The sequence below is a fragment of the Festucalex cinctus genome, chromosome 20, assembly GCF_051991245.1.
Source record: "Festucalex cinctus isolate MCC-2025b chromosome 20, RoL_Fcin_1.0, whole genome shotgun sequence".
Taxonomy (NCBI): Eukaryota; Metazoa; Chordata; class Actinopteri; order Syngnathiformes; family Syngnathidae; genus Festucalex; species Festucalex cinctus.
In genome coordinates this window covers 5,391,651-5,405,964 of record NC_135430.1, presented here as the reverse complement: position 1 = coordinate 5,405,964, position 14,314 = coordinate 5,391,651, and the positions used below count along the sequence as shown (strand labels likewise).

Below are 14,314 nucleotides of genomic sequence, written 5' to 3'. Positions count from 1 at the left end.
AGTTTGAAGTCTAGTTGTAATTTTACAGTTTCTATACAAGAACACAAACAATAAATGGTTGTTTGGGAAATATATATATATATATATATATATATATATATATATATTTTTTTAGCACATTAGCTTAGACATTTCTTAAGCGAGGTAGTTTGTCTTTTGCAACCGAACTTTACGGTCTGGTTTATGGACTGGTTTTTCGGGCGCTAACAATAGGGCTGCATCATGGCTTCTCTAAGATGCTTGTTAGCTTTTACAACATTAGGTTGCATATTTGTTTTAGCATGTTAACGCTGACATTTCTAAAAATGTGGGGAAGGCTTGTTCAGTGGTGTGTTTTCAGGTAATGCAGTCACTTCATGGTTTGGTTTGGTTTGGTGTCTTACCAGTAACAAAGTGTTGGAAGCCTTGTGTCTTGTCTAGGATGTTGCTAGCTTTTAGCATGTTAGCTTAAACTGCATATTGCTAAAGTTTGGGAAAAGGCTGATTTAATGTCACATTTGAAGCAGTCCAACCTGCGTAGTGGAACTTCCTAGTTCCTGGTCTGGTTTTAGGGCTCTAAGCAGTAGCTACAAAGTTGTCATGTCATGTCCTTGATGTTGTTACGGTTTAGAATGCTAATGTTAGACTTGGATGCTTCTAAAATTTGGGAAAGGCTGCTTGAATAACTCTTTAGACGGTTAAGCTTTAGACAAGACAGTTAAAAGCTTGAGAAACATCCTAACTTTTCTCTATGAAGTTGTTAGCTTTTAGCCACGTTAGCTTTTTAATCCCCCAAATGACACGGATGGTCTGAAAAGTGTTTTTAATTTGGGAACGTTTGGTTTGGTTTGGTTTGGTTTGGTTTGGTTTGGCGTACCAGTAACAAAGTGTTGGAATCCTCATGTCTTGTCTGTGATGTTGCTAGCTTTTAGCATGTTAGCTTAGTAGCTACAAAGTTAAAAAAAGTGCCATGTCATGTTCTTGATGTTAGGCTTTAGCATGCTAGGGTTAGATGTTTCTAAAATTTGGAAAAGGCTGCTTGAATGACTCGAGACGCTGGTTAAGCTTTAGACAAGACAGTTAAAAGCTTGACAAACGCCCTGACTTTTCTCTATGAAGTTGTTAGCTTTTAGCATGTTAGCTTTTTCGTAGAACATCCCAAAAACGACACGGCTGGTCCGAAAAGTGTTTGTTGATCTGGGAGCGCTCGGCATCCTGGTGTCTGGAGCGCCTCGTCCGGAAAGTGTTGGTCAGAGCGGAAAAGTGGAGATGGCGCTGAAAAACAAGCAGGTACTGTTATGTTGTCATACCAGAAGGTCACAAAAAAGTGTTGAGAGAAGGATGACTTCAATGTCTTCAAAATCTCGTACTAATAATGCTGTCGGAGCCGTCATTGTGAATGAATTCTTAGCAAGCACTAAATCTTGTTTCTGAGGTTCATTGACGCCACCGCTTGTAATTATGTTGTGTAACTTTTTTGTCTTATTGTTTTGTTGACTCAGCTGGTCTGCAGCTGTGTTTTTTCCCCCCCAACACACAGCAAGCAGCAGCCCATCAGCATTTCAAATGAGAGTTTGCTCCGATTGTTGGCTGGTAAACGCGAACACTTGGGTTTCCGTCTTACAAGGTTGTTTGAATGAAAAAAAAAGAAAAAAGTTTACACTCCGCTGGCCAAAGTTGATAAGCAGAGCGGCTGGCTGCTCTTTTATTTCTAAATATTTCTATTTAAAAAAATCGCAACCCGTTGCAGGGTTGATGTTTACCAGCGAGATGAGGATGAGAAAATAAGTGGATGTGGTGTGGCCTGGTCTTCTTTTTGTCGCCATTGCAATGAATGCTGATTCTAAGTTTTTTTTTTTAAGTGTTATTTTGCACCAAAATTACACGTTTCTTAACTGATTCAAACCATTCAAATTTCAAAATATTTACAAAGCTCAGGAAGCATTTTTCACATTCCCTTTCTTTGTATTCTACATTTATACTGAAATGAAATCAATCTCACATTCAACCATTGAGTTTGCACAGAATTTCAGTCCGGCTCTTCATCAGCACACACAAGTTGCCGAGAAACATCACCCTCCGATGAACACATGGGCTTGAACACGGCCATGACGGCTCCCCTCCGTTTTTTTGGTCGCCTCGTAATGGAGAGCGAACGTTGCGGACGAGCTGGACGGCGTGGTGCTTCACATAACGTCATCGCGGTGATTAGCGGGACGCAGATGGAGAAGTGAAATGAGGCAAAAGCCAAGTGAGTCTGTTATCTGTCCTTGTTGCAGCTGTCCAATGAGGAGACAAATTTTCCCGTTGTTAGCTTAATACAGTGCTTCTCAATTATTTTCTGTCATGCCACCCCAGTAAGAAGAAAACATCTCCCCCTGCGACTATAAATAGTATCATTTGCATAACACTGTATCAGTATTAACGTAAAAGAGAATTAAAAAAGAAAGAAATGTGGACCAACTTACAACAAAGAATATCTTTATTAACTGTAACAGAAAAGATCTAAAGTGCATCTGAAATTCAAAAATAAAATTAAATCCTTAATTAAACTATAAACATTTTTTGACTGACCATGTCAAACCATATGATACGGAAAAATAAAATTACATAAAATCAATAAATAATAATACATTCAAACTGATCACCAACATTAACTCAGGAGCACAATATTAAAAAACAAAACAAAACATTAACCTGCAAAACAAAAATCTATAAAATAATTTGTGCTGATATTTTTTGCTGTGTGCAAAGCGCACATGCTCAGTGCAAACAAAACCCCTACACCACCGAGCGAATCCTCCCTGCACACACTCTGCCAATAATGAGAGCGCCACTGCCCCCTAATGTAGCGGAGGTGCAATTGCACTTTATTCTAGGACAGTACAAAATAAAAAAAAAAAAATTAAAAAATAAAGAAATAAAAAAGCATGTTCCCCGAGGTCAAACGCGCCCCCCCTTGATGGAGTCTCGCGCCCCCCTGGGGGGGGCCCGCCCCACTATTTGAGAAGCACTGGCTTAATACAAGCTACGAAAAACAAAAAACGATTGAGTAGTATGACATGGACTATCTCCATCGGTTTGTGTGCATAATTCACTGACTTGTATATATGACTGGATAGCCGACAGCCAAAACATGCCAGTGCCAGCCGTTGAAGTCACAGGGCAGCCATCTTGCTACTTTCAGCTCGCGAGCAGACTACTGTATAAACTATACGGTATATGTACAGATGAGACGTATACAGCTCGTTGGTGGTCACTATTTTTTTTAAAGTATAAAAAAAATAAAAAATAAAATAAAAAATGAACAAGTATGTGCTGCTTTAAAGACCCCCTGCTTTATCGCACACTACCTCCTTAGAACCCAATATTAGATTTGGCAGAGGCATCTTTTGTTGAATTACATTTAGAATTGTATTAATTATTTAATAAAATAAGTATATATATATATATATATATATATATATATATATATATATATATATATATGCACACACACACAAGTTTCCTTCTGTACTAAACATCATTAAGCATATAATTTATACATGTATTTAATGTGCACCGATCGATCGGCCGGCCGATTTATCGGCCCTGATTTCCTTAATTTTGGAAGATCGGTGATCGGCCGATCCCTTAAAAATAATTTTCCACCCATCTCATCTCCCTCCTCAGAGGTCTGAAAAAGTCAGCCACTCTCCTCTTCTGCTGAGATGATTAGTAGGATTTTCGTTCTTATTTGAGAGAACTACATGTGCAGTTAAACCCATTTGTATTATCTCGCCGATATTGTTCAACGTTTTCCAACAAAACAAGACTGGAACACTGAAGGTATATGCTGCTTGTAATGGAAAAAAATAATAAAAAATCGGTATCGGCAAAAATCGGGATCGGCAGGTCAGACTTTTTAAAAGATCAGGGATCGGTGATCGGCCGGAAAATTGTGATCGGTGCACCCCTAATTTAATGCAAGTTGTAAAATGTCTGAAGTCCTCTTATTTATGTTTAATAAATGTAAAACACCATAAATAATGCTGTTCTACTAAATAGTGTCTCAAATGTTCTCCAATTTCGATCGTTTGGCGAGAAACATTTCTTGGGAGGAGCAATATGGCAGCCTCGCCACCTCAAAAGTCTTGGCCTATCTGCTATCCAGTAATAAATAAATAAATAAATATATATATATATATATTATATATATATATATATATATTAGGGGTGTTAAAAAAAATCGATTCGCCGATATATTGCGATACTACATCGCGCGATTCTCGAATCGATTCAATAAAAAAAAAAAATCGATTTTTTATTTATTTATTTATTTTTTATTTTTATTTTTTATTATTATTTTTTTTTAAGAGCTCAGAATTGTTCATTCGGTAGTCTTACCGATTCAATGTCTTATCATCATTGCCTTTTTTTTTTTTTTGTGTGTGTGTGTGAATCGATTTTTAAACTTCCATTTTTAATGGAAAAATATTCAACAAAACGAGCATGGAAGAATGTTATATGAACGGAACATTAAGCCTTAATATTTTATTTTAATGCTGTTCAAACATTAAACAGATTACAACCTCTATAAGACTGAAATTTCAGATAAATAAATAATACATTTTCATATATATATATATATATATATATATATATATATATATATATATATATATATATATATATATATATATATATATATATATATATATATGTATATATATATGCCCTGCGATTGGCTGGCAACTAGTCCAGGGTGTCCCCCGCCTACTGCCCAGAGCCAGCTGAGATAGGCGCCAGCACCCCCCGCGACCCTTGTGAGGAATAAGCGGTCAAGAAAATGGATGGTTATATATATATATATATATATATATATATATATATATATATATATATATATATATATATATATATATATATATATATATATATATATATGCAGAGAGAGAGAGAGAGAGAGAGAGAGAGAGAGAGAGAGAGAGAGAGAGAGATCATTGGTATGATTCAATTACCGTTGCAAATGTAAGCTATGCTAACAATTCCAAATCTCAGTCTTGTTATTTTGTCCCTCTGCTCATTGGATTTCTTGAGGAAACTCCAAAGATGTTGATTGGGCTTCACCAAGGTCGTCAATAACCAAGCCACTTATATGTGGCCCACCATTTGCATTGATGAAAAAACATGATTATCAGTTATATCACAATATTCCCAGTATTAAAAGTGCCTTGATATCGTTGTGATCTTGTTTTGCTGCAATATAATGAGCAACAACAACAAAAAACAAAACACTCTGAAACAGTCCATTTCCGTGTTTTGTGTTACGTGGCCAATTGAGTGCCAGTATTTGACTATGCAAGTAAAAAGAAAGCAGTAAAAGATCTTAGAAATGATTCACTGTCTGTACTTGGCCAGAAATGGACAAGAACGAGCTGAAATTGGTAGTAAAGTCAAACAGGTTCCGAGGGATAAATCGTCAGGTTCTGGCAACGTAAACAAAGCAAAACGTGCTTTTCCTTCGCAACATCTGACTGTGAGACTTTCTGCAATCCAAACTCGTCCCATTCACTCATTTCCGAGCATCAGCGAGCAATTTGTTTGCAGGGGACCGCCTGGAACCGATTGTCTCGCAAATCAGTCGCAACTGTTGAGAAAGTACATCTACATGGCTGTCATTTGGTCAGCTGGAGCAGGATGTAGTGTTCATTTTGTAATTTAAAAACTAAACAAAAAGAATTTTGTCAACACACATTTTCCACCGGACTAAAACGAGACTCGACTAAAACCCTCATTAATAATCAATTACTGGGACTAAATCAGTATGTATTTTCGTTGACTAATGAAGACAAGACGAAAATGTCCTTCACTTAGTAACAAATAGGGATGTAACAATATCCAAACGTCACGATACAATATTATCACAATATGAAGCTCACGATACGATAATTATCATGATATTTTGGGGAGGTTGGCAATATTTAAAAAAGGTCACAATATTGTAAAAAAAAAAAAAGAGAGCTCATACTTTGAAAATTATTATTATTATTTATTATTATTATTATTATTATTATTATGTGATGTTGTTAATGCACGCACATATTGAGTTCCTCCACATATTGACTCGCTTCACAAGCAAGCATATTACGTTCTCCTTCATGTGGTCATTAGTGTGGATTTTAAACATAGAAGGGCCAAAACATGCCTTGTGAAAATTAAACTTCACTAAAAAAAAAAAGAGCCACCAGAGGGTGCTAGACCATCACAAATGGAAATCAACTTGATTTTTTTTAACAGATGTGTTGCTTTTAATATCGTGAACATGACGACGATGATATTGTGGCAGTTTTAATATCACGATATCACGCTTACTGTTACATCCCTAATAACAACTAGACTAAAATCTATCCAAAATTCCAAATTTTAGTTCATGAACAAAATCGAGACCGAAATCTGATGATTTTGTAAAATATTCTCTGCTTATGTGTAGGGATGTCACAATAAGGGCAATATCGTGATATCGCGATATTAAAAATGCCACAATATCGTTGTCGTCATGTTCACAATATTTAAAAGGAACACATTTGATAAAAAAAAAAGTAAGGTTGATTTCCATTTGTGCAGTTCTAGCACCCTCTAGTGGCTAGTTTATTTGTGCAATTTAATTTTCATTAGGGATGTTTTGGCCTTCTATGTTTAAAATCTATGCTAATTGTCAAATGAAGGGTCACCTAATTTTCTTGGGATCAATGATCAGCGATAAATGTGAGCTTGCATTACCAATAAGTGCCTCAATATTGTTATTAGCAATTGTAGGTGGTTTATATGCATTGCTGTTATGTACAAAAGCACAATATTTTGCTTTTTTTTTTTTAGTATGAGCTCTCTTTTTTTTTTTTTACAATATTGTGATCTTTTTTAAATATCGGCAACGTTGTATCGTGACCTTCATATCGTGATGTTTGGATATCGTTACATCCCTACTAATGTGTCACATCTGTGACACTGTCATGTGACACAGCACAAACATATGGGACAGACAGGAGGTGGATTCTAGGGATGTAACGATATCCAAATATCACGATACGATATCACAATATGAAGGTCACGATATGATAATTATCACAATGTTGTGGAGGCGTTGGCGATATTTAAAAAAGATCACAATATTGTAAAAAAGAGAGCTCATACTAAAAAAAAGCACAATATTGTGCTTTTGTACATAAAAGCAATGCATATAAACCACCTGCAATCTCTAATAACAATATTGAGGCACTTACTTGGTAATGCAAGCACACATTGATCGCTTCACAAGCAAATTAGGTTCCCTTACATCTGACAATTAGCATAGATTTTAAACATAAAAGGCCAAAACATCCGTAATGAAAATTAAATTGCACTAATAAACTAGCCACTAGAGGGAGCTAGAACTGCACAAATGGAAATCAACCTGACTTTTCAACAGATGTGTTCCTTTTAAATATTGTGAACATGACGACGACGCTATTGTGGCAGTTTTAATATCACGATATCACGATATTGCCCTTATTGTTACATCCCTAGTGGATTCACGATGAAAGGTTAAAAAAAAAAATTATAGTTATAACTTAACATTGATCCAACAGCGATAACGTTCCAACAATAATATTAATGTGATTACTACTAACTAATGCTAGCTAACTTACTAGCTCATAGCATGGAACCATAGTAGCAAATGTAATTTTGTGTGTTAAATTGTTTTTCATCAAAAAGATAAGAGAAAATTGTATGTGAAATAGTTTTAGATCAACATAATCTGCTGTCAAAAAAAATACATGTGTAAAATGTTTGTCCTGACTAAAACTAGACTAAAACGCTGACAGTTTTTGTTTGACTAAAACTAGCCGAATAAACGTATGTTTTCTTGGACTAAAATAAAGACTCAAATAATTTATAGTCGACTAAAAATGGCCTAAATAATATGATTAAAAAATAACAAGTGTGACTGAAATTGGACTAAAACTGAGACTACGTTTAAAAATGGCAGACTAAATTAACACTAGCAGGAAGTGACCCGATGCAGTCCAAAAAGGATCCCGAGGAACTGACGGGGTGTCAGCCCGTACTTGTTTGTGGATTTTTTTTTTACTTTTTTTTTTTTTTTTTGCTGGCTGGCAGACACATGTGACCTGCTCTGTTTTAGGAAGCAGAGAGGCTGTCGCTTCCAAATCTGGAGAGATTTTACGGCCTGAGCAAACACACACACGTGCACGCGCACGCACACACACACACCTGAAGAAAGGCTTCAACTTCAAGTGGTGCAGTTCCCTCAAGGTCTTGGACCTTGCGTAGGTTGCCTAGTAGCTACTTGCGATAGCTGTCAAATTGTCTGGGAGCATTTGGACTCGATGCTACCGATAGCTCTTTGCTTCACACAAAAAAATGCAACCAGATATTGAATTTTCAAGCAATAACTAGTAGGGTGTGCTCAAAAAATCGATACGGCAATATATCGTTGCGGGCCTCATTACAATACACGTATCGATACGCAGGCATCAGAATCGATATTGCTCGTTAAATTTAAATAGGCAGTTAACGTTTGCCTTTGCAGCTTGCATTGTACCTAAAAAATAAAAAACAGCACCGTCTTTGAAGTTAATTGCCTTCAATTAATGCAAATAATAGCTCACCAGTGAATGGACACTGTGTTTTGCTCAGAAAAAATAATGCAGAGGAAGAATATCAACAGCTCTGCAGTGCGTAGATTTAGTCCAGGCATGTCGCTTGTTGGTAAACCAGAAGAGCTACTAACAAAAACATTTTTGTCATCCAGCATAATAAACATATCTTTTAGGTATACATATGACTGTTATTATAAAATGTAAGTAAATTAATTAAAATATTGGGATACGTATTGCCTTGAAGATCAACTGTTTCGCGATACGTATCGTATCGTGCCCCCTGTATCGTGATACGTATCGTATCGTGAGGTTGGCGGCAATACCCGGCCCTAAAAGCTTCTTCCACCCTTGTCCGAGTCTCTCGAGGTCCATTTGGAGCCTTTGTGGCTTCCATGCGGTGCCTTTATCTCATTCACTGGCAGCCATTTTCACGGAAGCAAGCCCCTTCGCTCCCGTGACCCGTCTGCTTTACTGAATTTGGACTCATTTTGCAAGGCCCACAGAATATTGTTCTGCTGCTATAAAAACATGGAACCTACCAAAAGAAAGATTAGAGTCGTTCTTTCATCGGTGGAAAAAAGTTTTTTTTTTTTTTTTTTGTACCGGTTTCCGTTTTGCAGCAATTAGCATTAGAATATAAAAACCTATTGAAAACACTGGGAAAAGAGCTTGTTGCAACATGGGCCTGATTAATCTCTTATACTCTGTTGCCACCTGTTGGCCATTTTTTGTAATAAATACCATTGCCTTAAGCGGCCTCTTCAGGTCATTGGCTGCATCAAAGCCTTATGTATGCTCTAGTATAAAAAAACAAACGTTTTTGGGACCATAGCAATAATTAAAATAGAATGTTTTTGGGAGCAAATGCGTTATAGAGACTGTGGAGCTTACGATGAACACTGGCGACAGAAAAGAGCTTCTTCCAAAACGCTTCCTACACAACTGGAAGCTTACGAATTCAATTTCAGTTTCTGAAACCGAATTCATGAATGATTTTCAGAATCATGAAAACCGAATGAAGTAGAATTCAGATTTACCACAAAGGTGTGTAGCACGGTGGACGAGTGGTTGGCAGGGTGAGGCTTACAGTTCTTAGTTTTGGGGTTTGAATTTCTGCTTATGGCCTTCCTGTGTGGAGTTTGCAAGTTCTTCCTGGTTTGATGGAAGATCTTATGCTGCATTCGAGGATGGTCAGAAGTCGGATATATCGGAGTTGTTTTTTCCCAGTTCCGACCTGAAAGCGTTCGAGGCGAAAGTAAACAACCAAAACGGCAGATAGTCGTAAATTGTTTTATTTTGGTTCTTAAAACTCATTTTGACCTCCAGCAAACTTACTTTCTCGTAATTTTGCTTCATTTATTTTTTTGTCTTATTTCATAAGCATTCCATACAATTAAATAGTATAATTTCATGCAGGGAGATAGCGGCATCCTGTTATGTCGAATATTTATGAATGAAGAAAGCTATCTAGTTTTATACTTGAGTAAATTGTGTTTTACCATTCATGGTCTGTGTTTCCAAAGATAGTGACGTCACTTATATACCGTCGGGGAAGTCTGGGTCCTTCTTTTTTCTGACTTTGCAAGTGGAATTTCCAAGTACAAGGGGGCGTTCCCATACACGCTTCCTGGTTTCAACTTGGAAAAGTCCGATTTCCGACCATCCTCGAATACAGCATCATCAGCACCTGTGAACGTGAGGTTGTTGTTGTTTTTTTTGTTGTTGTTTTTTGTTTTGTTTTAAAATGTGCCCTGGTCCAAAGTCAGGATTGGCTTCAGCTCACCCGTCACCGTTAATTAATGAAAAGAAAAAACGGCCTTGGATATAAATAAAGATGACTAAGTTGACTTGACTTGACTTGATTATCTTGTCAATTATTCAATTGAATAATAGAGTAATAGTAAAAGAGACTATTTCTGTCGACCTATTTTTAAAGTTGACTTATCTGACTTTTTTTCTTCCCCTAATCATGCCCCTAAACTTTTTCCAGCTCGTAATCAGTCATTCCATTGTTGAAAGGGATTGTAAACGGACCCCTGGCCGATCCCACCCGCCGGGTATTTGTGATTGTATCTGGACCCGACTAATTAGCCAAGGAGCTTTTGAATCGGACACGTTATGACGTCGCACTTTGGCTCTCAGTATTTCTGCTTTTCGTTCAGCTTCCCGTAAACCGCTGTGAGAGCAGAGGGGAACGTTACACAAAGTGTGGGGCCCGTGTCAGAACCTTTTCCAGGCTGATCGGGTCTGCGTGGAAGTGTCCGCGTTGGACTCTGCGTCGACTCGAGTGACTGACGAGTCGAGCCAGAGCAGATGGTATCACTCAGAAGCGCCCCCCCCTCTCCACTCCCTTCTTCTCTCTTTCCATCTCCCCCCCCTGTAGCAACAGTTTGGATAAGTTACACAAGTTGATGAACACAAACATGGCGAACCTTCAGCTGACTGCAAAAGCTTTGGCGTCCGTCGCTGAGTGGGATTTAGGGGGAGGTTGCTGTCTTCAGGGGCTTTTTTATGGCTCAGTGCTGACTAAGATGAAAGCTTGCACATGTTGACGTCTGAGTCGCACCTCGGCATGTTTGCGCGACTTAAAAGTGGTCTCAAACTCGCGTCTTCTTTTAGGTATCGTGCCGAAGACGTACTCGGCTAAACTATTTGACCTTTGGCTCTCGCCATCCCTCAACCTGCCAGCTCGTGCGAACACGCCGGGAAGTGAAAAGTCGGATAACATTGACCCCCGTTTAACACTTATTGGTCAACGGCGAAACTGCTTGTAATGTTTTGACATGAACGTTTGAATATTTTTGGAAGGTCGTCCTACCACATAGGGCTGGGTCTGAAATATCGATATATCGATATTGAATCGATATTCCTTTTCATAGCCCAATATCGATTCATAAAAGCATGAATCGATACTTTTAATACGGCTTTTTACCCCCCGTAAATTAATGTGCCAATTACCCTCCAAAAGAAGTACCGGTAAGGTAAGAGTTGGACATAAAAATATGAAATGTGGATGCATAATTATGTACTATGGCTGTGTCTCTTATAATACAGGTAAATATGTTTTTATTTATTTATGAAACACTGGAACATTAGTATAAAATATTCCACAGGAATGTAAATGTCGTGATTTGTTTTTGCCACTTTATTTACATAGCGCTGTAGGTTGTAATTGATTTCAATTATTATTTACGGTTTTGATCAGGTCATGTTCAATAAAACATACATGATACATGATTAATGTAACTGTATTGGATTCAATTATAAATGTAAATATCCATCCATCCATCCATCCTCTTGACCACTTATTCCTCACAAGGGTCGCGGGGGGTGCTGGCTGTAGGCGGGGTACATCCTGAACTGGTTGCCCGCCAGTCGCAGTGTAAATATTCATATTTTTACTAATGCACCAAGTAAGAGAAAGACGTTTCGACTATTTTGCACCATTGCTACTTGTGGGAATGTATTCCACATAAAAGTCAAATTGGGACTGCATGAAATCCTTAACTGAATCGAAAGTCAATGTGAATGGTGAATCGAATCCAGTCGATTTTTAGAAATCTGAATCGATACCCAGCCGTACTCCCACATGCTGCAGTGGTTTCACACAGTCAACATGCTTTCAAGTATTATTTCTGAAAGGCTGCTCCTGTCTGGGGACAGGCCGACAAGAAAAGTCAAGTCCTGCTTAAAATGAATTTTGGATGAAAGGCAAGAATGTGCTGCTCGAACCGCTTGACGCAGCCCCCCACCCCCCTCGCTCACTTCTTTACCTGTCCCACAGAAGGCCCTCATTGTGTCCCAAAGTGTACAGCTCTCGGGTCTGGAGTCTTCCGGTTTTCACATCTGGATGCTCTTGATGCTCTGGATGCTCTGCGATGAAAAAGTCAAATAATTACGGTCTTGGGGTCCTCATTTTCTGATGACATACAAGGTTCTTTAATGCTACGTTAGTAAAGACTACGACACGAATCCGACTTGTAAACTGAGGACGTACTGCGCAGTTAGATCAGGAAAAGTCTTCTCGGTCGAACCGGATTCTGTCGACGTTCAGACTGATTGTGGAATGCTACCCAAAAAAGAAGCCAAATTGTATCCAAACTCCAGAATCCTTCTCGCGCTCGCTTCACGTCTTCTCCTGGAACTTTATTTCCGTTTTCCCAAATAAGATGACAGATGCCGCGTTCGTTTCTAGCGTTTCCATTTCAATCGACAACCGATCAAGCAGAGAACCATCGCAATCCAAATATCTGTCAGTCTTTCTCTCGTGTTTGTTGTGGGAATGCTGTCCCAAGAACCGTGCCAGGAGCAAAAGTGCCCTCGATCCGCTCGGCCTGTCGAGAACGCGCCATCTTTCTTTTCGATTGCAACTGACAGCGCTGCCACTTTGGACATTCCTTATATGAGCATTCAGGCTCTGCTTTTTTGCTCCGTCTTAAAGTGAGTCAGCACTCGAGTGGGACAGGAAGCAGGTTGGGTCAGTCCGCCGGCCCCCCCTTGGGAGCAATTTACTCGCATTAAGATGTACAATCCCATGCCACGGAAAACGGGGAATTCAGTGCCTTGCTCAGAAGCAGTCATGAGTAAAGACAACTCGGCCCAAGTCTTTTTTTTGCCCCTAAGACAAGTATTTAGATAAAAGGGACCCTTAATCCTCAGTCCCCTGAGTCAGATGTTTTGTCCAAGGGCCACATGGTGACACATTTATGGCTTCATAAAAGTCTTGGTGCTTCTGATTGTTCATCCACTACTTTATCTTGGTCTTCGGGCGAATGTTGATCCTCCTCTGGGATCTATACGGTAGTTCTTTTGTCTGTTGTTTGCAAAGTCGACTAGAGTGCCTTGTTGTCAGTCAGTCAGTCGCACAGACGAGTGTCATCCTCTGCGTTATTACAACTCAGACAACAAACTGAAGAAGCCGATATGATGAATGAACAGAGATGAGATGGCGAGGGTGTGGGGGGGTTTGCGAGCTTGCGCTACAAGCGCCGGCAACACTGAGTCATCCTTTGGAAGGCTCGCCGACACACTGCAGCACCGACGGCAACGCAAAGACGGCGCGCGACAATGCGAATCACGTCTTTGATCAGTTCGCGGCATTTGTTGTTGACACTTTTGGCTCACTTTGGCAGCTTAACGATCGATGGATGAATGCGGAGAGTCAAACGTTCAGAGTCCAACTCTGATCATCATCGATGCAATGACGACACTGGAGGGGATTGAGAGTTTTGCGATGATTGAATTTATTCATAGGGCTGGCTATCGATACTGAGTTCCTGAATAGATTCGATTTCGATTCACAAGAGTGTAATTTAATTCAGTTGAATCCAATATTGTATATTTATGGAAAATCAACTGTTCTTAAATATCAACATGATAAAAACTCCACAGATATTAAAGAGAGACTTATTGACCAATTTTCAGCAGTGAAAAGTGAATATTTTGTCCAGGATTTTTCACGCACAATGATTACCTTTAAAAAGTAGTTTTTCGACTTGCTGTCGACTGATGATGACATCACCTGTGCTAAGGAAGTAGGTAACGACCAATCATGACTCACCTGTTTTGTGGGTTTGGTCAGTAAACTGAGCCGTGATTGGTTGTTACCTACTTCCTCAGCACAAGTGATGTCATCATCAGTCCATAGTATGTAAAAAAAATTACTTTGAACTCATTTGCTCCCAAAAACCTAT

The 14,314-nt window shown here is 38.7% G+C and overlaps 1 protein-coding gene across 2 annotated transcripts in view; it reads left to right on the top strand.

The window, feature by feature from the left end:
• Positions 1–14,314, top strand: part of LOC144009608 (uncharacterized) — a 56,390-nt gene that overhangs the window by 13,000 nt on the left and 29,076 nt on the right. The window contains exon 1 of one of the 2 annotated variants that reach the window (XM_077509432.1): positions 1,140–1,269. The exons of the other annotated variant lie outside the window; for it this stretch is intronic. The gene's annotated coding sequence lies outside the window, so the exon portion shown is untranslated. Of the gene's footprint in view, positions 1–1,139; positions 1,270–14,314 lie in introns of those variants that run through there. 2 annotated transcript variants of the gene reach the window in all.